General features: G+C 34.3%; 1 protein-coding gene across 1 annotated transcript in view; it reads left to right on the top strand.

Moving 5' to 3' along the window:
- The window catches only part of LOC117173502 (probable tubulin polyglutamylase TTLL1), a 491,055-nt gene that overhangs the window by 407,014 nt on the left and 75,135 nt on the right, over positions 1-8,906 (top strand). The gene's annotated exons all lie outside the window — the stretch shown is intronic.

Below are 8,906 nucleotides of genomic sequence, written 5' to 3'. Positions count from 1 at the left end.
AACTATTCTGCTGAACATTATTCCATTTTCGACAGAAACTTTCATCGGTTAAATTAAAAACTCGATTTTCAATTTGAAAATTTTTACTATTAAATTCCGCTTGCAGAATTAATCTCTTTCGTTTAAAAATTCAACTATTTTGTTGAGCATTATTCCAATTTCGACAGAAACTTTCATCAGTTAAATTAAAAACTCGATTTTCAATTTAAAAATTTGTACTATTAAATTCCGCGTTCAGAATTCATTTCTTTCGTTTAAAAATTCAACTATTTTGTGGAACATTATTCCAATTTCGACAGAAGATTTCATCTTTGGAATGAAAAACTCGATTTATAATTTGAAAATTTTTACTTTAAATTCCGCAGTCAGAATTAATCTCTTTCGTAATAAAATTCAACTATTTTGTTGAACATTATTCCAATTTCGACAGAAACTTTCATCGGTTAAATTGAAAACTCGATTTTTAATTTGAAAATTTTTAATATTGAATTCCGCGTTAAACATTATAGTTGAATTTCTAAACGAAAGAGATTAATTCTGAACGCGGAATTTAATAGTAAAAATTTTCAAATTGAAAATCGTGTTTTTAATTTAACCGATGAAAGTTTCTGTCGAAATTGGAATAATGCTCAACAAAATAGTTGAATTTTTAAGCGAAAGAGATTAATTCTGAACGCGGAATTTAATAGTAAAAATTTTCAAATCATCGAAAAAAGTAAAAAATTAATCTTGGAAATTCCCGGTTTTCCTCTAAACTCTAGGGTACTTCTTGGTGTTAAAAAATCTGAGCTATAATTCCCGGTTTTCCCAGTTAGTAACCACCCCACTTGAAGTTGTACGAGGTGTGTTCAAAAAATAAGGTGACTTTATGGTTTTCTCAAAAAATATTCATTTATTCCTCAATATTTGTGTTGTCTCCTTTAAAGTAATCCCCCTCAGATATAATACACTTGTGCCAACGCTTTTTCCAATCATCGAAGTACTTCTGTTAATCATTTTGTGGTATAGCCTTGAGTTCTTTCAGCTATGCAGTTTTTATCTCCTCAATCGTTGAAAATCGATGACCTTACATGGGCCTCTTCAGTTTTTGGAAAAGAAAAAAGTCACTGGGGGCCAAATCCGGTGAATATGGAGGCTGAGGCATGGTCAGAAAATCTTTCACAAGCAACGATGAATGAGCAAGTGCATTATCGTGATGCAAAAGCGACGAATTGTTTTTCCAAAGTTCCGGACGTTTTTTGCGTATCGCCTCCCGCAAACGGCGCATAACTTGAAGGTAATACTCCTTATCGCCCGTACGACCTTGTGGTAAGAATTCCTGATGCACTACGCCACGTTAATCAAAGAAGACAGTGTCCTTTGAAGACAGTCTTCCTTTGCTTGATGTGCTTGCAAAAGTTTTAATGGAACTTTATTCAATTTAACTCAAACACAATTTTTATCAATATAGATAATACTTAAATATGATAGAAATTATATGATGTAATTTGTTTTTCTAAATTAACAATTTATTACCTAATACTTTCAAACAAAATTTAATAAGGATTATCACATTAGCGACATTTTTTTAGCTAAACAACATGCGATCTATGAGCTAAAAATAGCCACGTCTATCTAGCTGATGTGTAGTTCAACATGTTTCTATGCTTTCAAATGGCTAGCGAACCTCGTGAAAAAAGGCGTTCTTCTGATGGTACCAATAATACCGGAATGGCCAGATAATCACGCGCCGTTTCTGATGAGTATAAATTAATTTCTCGTTTCCCATTCAAACAGCTGTGACGTCACTAAGATATACAACTGGACTCCAATGAAACCACTTTAGCCACCATGTTACATTTCAAAATTTTGACCAATCAGGTTCCGTGGCCGTCGCACGGGTGACAGCTGGGTCAAAGACATAAACAGAAAATTGATTTGGAAATCAGCGAATTTCATGAAGAAGGAAGATTTGTGACTGGCTGTGATTATAGGGAGGATAAAAATCTCAACAAAATGTTTATTCGCTTACCACAAAACATACAAACATGTCGGCAATGGACAGAAGCTATTTCAATTCCTTTCTTTATGATTATTATAATTAATATTTTATGGTAATTCATGAAAGCCGTTTAAAAAAATTTGTAGATTGAAATGCATGTTTAGGAAGCATTTTTACTTTTTTTTTTAATGCATAATTCAGGTAGTTTGATTTTTCCCGCGAAGAATGATATCATAAAAATATATAACCAATCTATGCGTTTGGTGAAAAAGGCCGCGAGCGGGAGACATATTCAAACTATGTTAAGAAGAAAAAAAGCATGTTTCTCCTTCTATGAAATTTTTTTCTTCTTGGAATATAATAATTCGCTACTAAAGAATCAAGATATTTTTTAATCTCACATCATGCAACATCCCCATTACAAGGAAAAACTTTCTAACCGAAAATATATATGCGGCATTATTTTTCAAGTATGCCTATCCCAAAGAACGGAATTTCTTCGATCGTCAAAAACTCGCTGAGGTATAGGGAGTTAAGGTTGTATGTAAAAAACCCAATCTCTGGTTAAATTTTTTGAAAAGAGAGTTATATTTAAATAAAATAAATATTTATATGCTAAATTAATTTCAAATTTTTGAACATACCGATGCGGAAATAATTATTGTCAAAGTGGACTACTTTAACATGTATTTCATGAACAGTGCATAGGCACTCTCCACATTTTAATTTATAGTAATTAAATACTCTGGTAGAGAAATTTAAAAAATGTCGTTATTAGTGCCGCTTGAAAATACAAATTAAAAAAAAAATATATCAAGTTTTTCCACCACGTGGTTTCATAGATAATTTAATGAAAAACATTAAAATTTTAGTCATTTTCCAAAGCAGCAACACTGTTCCCTCTCTCCAGCTTATCTGCTGTACCAAGCTATTCAAACGCACATAGAAGTTGAACTGCGATGGTTAGGTTTAAATTGCGACGTTGCACGATCTACGAATCTGCCGCTGGCATAGTAGTGGTAACTATAGGTATACACATATGCTACGAATTCTAAGCCAGTAGCGCACTGAAATCTTCAACACGCGGGTCCGTAAAATTTTTTCAATATAGTATGTCTAGACGGCGCCTTACGGAACTTTACTATTTGTACGCGGATGGGATTTGCATACAACCTTAAATTTTTGTACTTTACGGAAAGAACCTCTATATCTGATGCAAATAACTTTTAATTATAATACTTGTATGACTTTTTACCCAAACGATATAGATAGATTACACAGCCACACAAAAAAAAAGTGTGCGGATCTGGTAACAAGACACACGTATTCCTATGGATTTTGGGGCGCTGAATTCAAATTCAGTATCAAAAATCATCCATTACGTCATGGTTGAGCCATAACCTCAAAATCACCTAACCTGAATTAACAGAAATTTATTGAACTACACGTAAAGCTCTGGAAGCATATTTTCCCAGTAGCAAATGTGTGCTACATCGAATGGGTCAACTCGAGCCTAACCTAGAAATAAATCTAACCTAGCCTAACCTAATCTAACCTAACCTCACGAAACAAAATTAAACTAATTGTGTTGTCCCGTTGTGTTTGCGGTACCGTTTGAATCAGCTTGGGCTTAATCTGCAAAGAGGTCAAACCTAACCTAACCTAAAAAAACCTATCCTAACTTAACTTCACGTAACATAATTAAACTCATTGCTTTGTCCCGTTGTGTTTGCGGTACCGTTTCATTCAGCTTCGACTTAACCTACATAGAGGCTTAACCTATTCTAACCTAACAAAACCTGACCTAACCTAACCTAGCGAAATGAAATTCAACCACACGTGTAGCTATGTAAGCGTACGGTTCTCAGTCTTAAATGTATGCTATATTTAATAGGTTAACTTGATCTTAACCTATAAATGAATCTAACTTAACAGAACCTAACGAAATTTTGCTTAATGCAACACATTTTAACTTAAGTGTTCACGTTGTAACACTATCAAATTCATTTCATTGTACAACAGGTGGTTAAAAATTTAGACGCACATTACTCATTTGGAGAAACTTAGAACTACAAGTAGAATTGACCCCGTTTCAATTAACCTGACAATGTTTGTATCAATTAAAATGTAGAACTTTAACTTAAACATGCAAATGAATAAGAGTTTTATTCAAAAATTTTTTCTCTCTGCTTTTCTTACACTTAAGGGATATATTTATACTATCTTTCGTGTTTACATTTTATCTTGCTTTTGATCGTAATTAAATTAATTTATAGACCTACTTCAGTCTATTTTCTGCCTGCTATAACGTGTCCTTTGTTCTTCGAAGGAACGATGCAAAGGGTTACGCTTACGTTTAAGACCTACATTCGTTTCCCTTTTCAACATCCAGCAAAAATCAGCCATCATGAACTCGTCCCATCTACCCTGATATCGTTGTTCCATCACTTTTATGTCTTGATGAAAACATTCCCCTTCTTCTTTGCTAAAATCACCAACATTTTCTGGAAACTTATCCAAATGGGAATCTAGAAAGTAAAGTTTTAAATTCATCAAGCAGCCTAACTTTTTGTAGTTTCTTATCATTTTGGCAACAATATTCTCGTAGTCTGGACTTTTTTTTGCTGCCGAGGAAATTTGCGTTTACTGCTTTAAAACTTTCTCAAGCGTCCATTTTAATTTTCGTCATGTGGCTCACGAAATTAGTATCTCTTGTCAATATTCGAATCTGTGGTCCATCAAAGAGTCCTTCTTTCAATTTAGCGTCTGAAACATTAGGTAATTTAAGGGATATATATTTATAGCATTGTCCATCTTTGTCTAACGCCTTGAGAAATTGCTTCATGAGCCCAAGCTTTATGTGGAGGGGTGGTAGTAAAGTTTTTTCTGGATCAACGAGGCTTTGGTTGATGATATTATGAGAACCATGTTTGAATGGATCTCTTAAAGGCCAATGTTTTTTGCTGTAATGATTGCCTCGATCTCTGCTATTCCACAGGCATATAAAGCATGGCTCTTTCGTGAAACCCGATTGTTGGCCTAATATCATTGTTATGATTCTGAGATCACCACATATTTGCCATTTGTGATTCGTGTAATTAACTTTTTCAAGAAGCATTTTAACATTGTTATATTCTTCTTTGATGACCGTTGAGTGAACTATAGGGATAGGGGCGTAAGTATTCGTGTTATGCAGTAAAACAGCCTTAATGCTGAGTTTTGACAAATCAATGAAAAGTCGCCATTCTTCGTCTCTTTACACATTTTATGTACGCCATATTCGTCACCTTTTTCGTCATTTTCATCGGAATCATCAGAACTATTTTCTGTTCGATCATTGGTTTCACTACCGTCTCCATGGCGTTGACTTTCAACTTCATTCTATCATCTTCTAAAGCGCTTAAATCAGTCTTGCGTGCATTTTTATTGATTTCAATTGCTCTTGTGACTGTGCACACATTAATGTACGAAATGTTGGTTTCATTTTTGGCGTTGAACCCTTTGACGGAATTCATGCAGAAGTAGCAGTCCTTCGCAATAACGGGTTTTTCCATGTGGTTGGTGTAGAGTACTTGCGGTACTTTTCGTTGTTTGAATTTTTTAGACGATAAAACATAAGTCTGCAGACTTTTTTTGTGTGGCTGTGTTATTTTTAAATATTTCGAATGAAATAAAAAACATTCTGAAAAATTCTAAGTTTAACTATCATTGTTGAAAATCAAAAATATTTTTAATTCTTTTTCAAGTTTGACCTTTTTTAAGCTAAAAAAAATGAAACTTGAAATTCTTACTTCTAAATTCTTAAATAGCCGTTTTTTTCTTTTTTTTTTTGAAAAATTGAATTTTATGTTGCCTGGTAAATTCAAAAGATGTCAACTACGCACGAAATAAAATAGGAAAAATTATTTTCATGTACAGTTTTTGATACGAAACAATATTCTGAGAACGGAAATAAAAAAAAAATTATTTATTTGTACATTATTTATACATTAAAAATGCGCAATTTATGGAAGGATAAATGTTCATTGTTAGAAATTTTCAGAAAGTTTCAGAATTAAAGCAAAAAAGTCTTGTTGAATCTCTATTTTTAGAATATTGTCCCTTATCAAAAGCTGCACCTGCAAGACAAATACAAAAATTGCAACAACAAAAAAATGCTCTCTGCGTTTTAATCGAAAAGTAGTTCCTTTTTCGGAATTTTGATTGCTATTAAGTTAAAATTTTAATCTGTTAGGTTTTTATAATTTTGTGAATTTTAATAAAAATAAAAATGAGTAATTATTGTTGTAATTTTGAAAATCACACATTAATAAAATAGAAAAACTATGAAACGTTTAAATTTACACTTATATTTGTACTGAAATTGTAAAAATATATAATTTATTAAATTTTTTTTTTTAATTTATTGAATTAAGTTCATAATGCTTTGAGGAAGTTGCTTGTGGTATTTCGTTTTTGCCTAATTCATCATCTTCTATTGCAACCTTTTTTTGCAATTCCATACTGAAAATTCTAAGATATAACCCTGCCATGTGTCACACTGACACCGAGAATTCGCTGGACATTTGAGACGATATGAGACGAGGACTAACAAATAAATTATGTAAAATCTTATTTCGAAAAGTTCTCGTAATTCGAATAGAATATACCGAGACAGACGATTATCTCGAATCGACGTGCATCACTAGAATAGTCCGAGTGTAACTATGCATTGATGACTTTTTTCTATGAACCCCCTGAACCCATGCGCACTCCTTTGCGTTCATAGAATTAAAATTCGCATGTGCCTCCATCACCGCACATTATTTCTAGAATGTAACAACTCTGTTTTACAACATTTGACTCTTCACCTGTGAGCACTAAGAAAATTATAGGCTAGTGACGTGTTAATTGGGGTGTTGGGAATGTGGGTATAAAACGGCCAGTGTGATAATATGGACAATCTTTAATAATACATTAGGAAAGTTCAATTAATGTTCTTTTTGATACAGATATGTTAATTAATTGAATTCGTATTTGAGAGATGTAATTTCTATCATTAAATATTTGAAGTCAAATAGTAGAACACAATAATAGTTTTAGGCTTAATTGTGTTAAAATTTTGGATTGGACTTTAGGCATAATATTATGTAAATTCCATTGTATGATTTTCATTGTTCTTTATGATATTTTATAGTTCACGCACTAAAATGTTATATCAGTATTCAACAAATGTCAAATAATAAATATTTGAATTAAAAATAAACAAAACATAAAAGTACTGAAACTTGTCTAAAATGGCCAGTGGGTTGTGGGGTTAAAACGGCCTAAGGATCCTCTAGGGAAGGATGCGACAAATCATGTGCCTAATACGAATTGGTCGAGCTGAGTTTAATGGAGCCTTCCGGTCCGGTTAGGTGGGGGTAGTGGGCGGTAGCTGTCCGTCGGTGTTCAACAGTCGCCGACTTTACCACTGAGCCACAAATAGTATGGCAACACCTTGAATTCAGTCTGAGGTTAAAAGTACGAGCGAGCTTAGGAAGTCTGACGTTACTTCCTGTCCACTTTTCACGGGTCCGTGGAGCGGGAACATGGGCGCATCCTTCCCTAGAGCAGCCTTTCCCATACTGCTACCCTGGGTAGGGTGGCTACCCGGCGGTAAGGGGATGCCACCCCGGGCCGTGTAGCTCGGTAGGCTCTAAGACAGGCTCCCCGCTGTGAGCATGCGACTACTTTTATTGACCTAGCAAGAATGCCTTTCATTGTTCTGAGATTGAGACCTATTACAATAACTGAAGTTATAAAGGTATGACACAATTAAATTTACATGAGCTGAATCAATTTCGTGATATAATTTTAGAAATATGGGGAAAAAGTCCGTAAAGATCGGTTAATATTTTCACTAAATTTGTCCAAGAAAATTCATTACTGGACATCTTTGCAGCCTTACAAAAGTGCATTAACTTTTGAAGTTATTAACCGATTTTTTTGTATCTTTTTTAATGTTCTCGTCATAATCCAGAAAACCTAACGCTGGCTATTAAAATTTGCTAATGAATATTTTACTTTTGTTGCACCACAGACAGTCAAGTGTCCCCCGTTGGGTTTAAGTATCATGAACAAAATTTGAGGGTGGCGGCCCTACCGCTGCCCAGAAAGAGTAAAAAAGGTTTGAGAATCGCTGCTCTAGAGCAGTCGTCGGCACGCTCTTGCCCTGGGCAGGGTAGCCTGCCCTGGCTGCACTGTGACCTACTCTCAGGGCAGTACCTGCGTGCTTGGCCAGATCATCCCTTTCCTCAGGGGTCCTTTGTTATAAAATAGGAAAAAAATGTGAGACTAAAAAATTCGTAATTTTGCGATCAGTGACTTAAAAGTAATATATTTGGCATCTACGTATTGTTCCGATTCCAAAGACATGTAATTTGTCTATAAAGGTTGAAAATTTGAGAAGTATTTAGTATTAAATTGACTGTCAATCTGATGTTTCTTAATTATAAACTCCTTCAAATTTTTAACTTTTCTAGGCAAGTAATATATCATTGGAATCGGAAAAATTTGTAGATGCTGATAATGCTATTTTCAAATCGATAATTAAAAAATTAAAAGTTTAAAAATTTCCTTACTTTGACATGCCTGTGGACAAAAGACCCTTGCTGGAGTAAGCTCACTCATACTAAGGTACATGAATACCATCGAAAAGTAGTAGAAAAAATTAAGTCGGGTGGAGCCTGACCATACCTGAAAATGAAGCAAAAAGTTTGCCGACCACTGCCCTAGAGGATCTTTAAAACGGCCAACTCCTGTGCGCCACCACATGGCGCGGTGCGCCGAAACTAGCAGGCGATGCGATGGTGAAAAATACAATCAGTCAGCCGTCATGTAAAGTGTAAACTTACGCGCAGAAGTACAATTTTCTTTACTAAAGTTATTTTAAAGGTGCTTTCAC

Source organism: Belonocnema kinseyi, chromosome 5, assembly GCF_010883055.1.
Source record: "Belonocnema kinseyi isolate 2016_QV_RU_SX_M_011 chromosome 5, B_treatae_v1, whole genome shotgun sequence".
NCBI classification, from domain to species: Eukaryota; Metazoa; Arthropoda; class Insecta; order Hymenoptera; family Cynipidae; genus Belonocnema; species Belonocnema kinseyi.
This window is presented reverse-complemented; position numbering and strand designations above follow the sequence as displayed.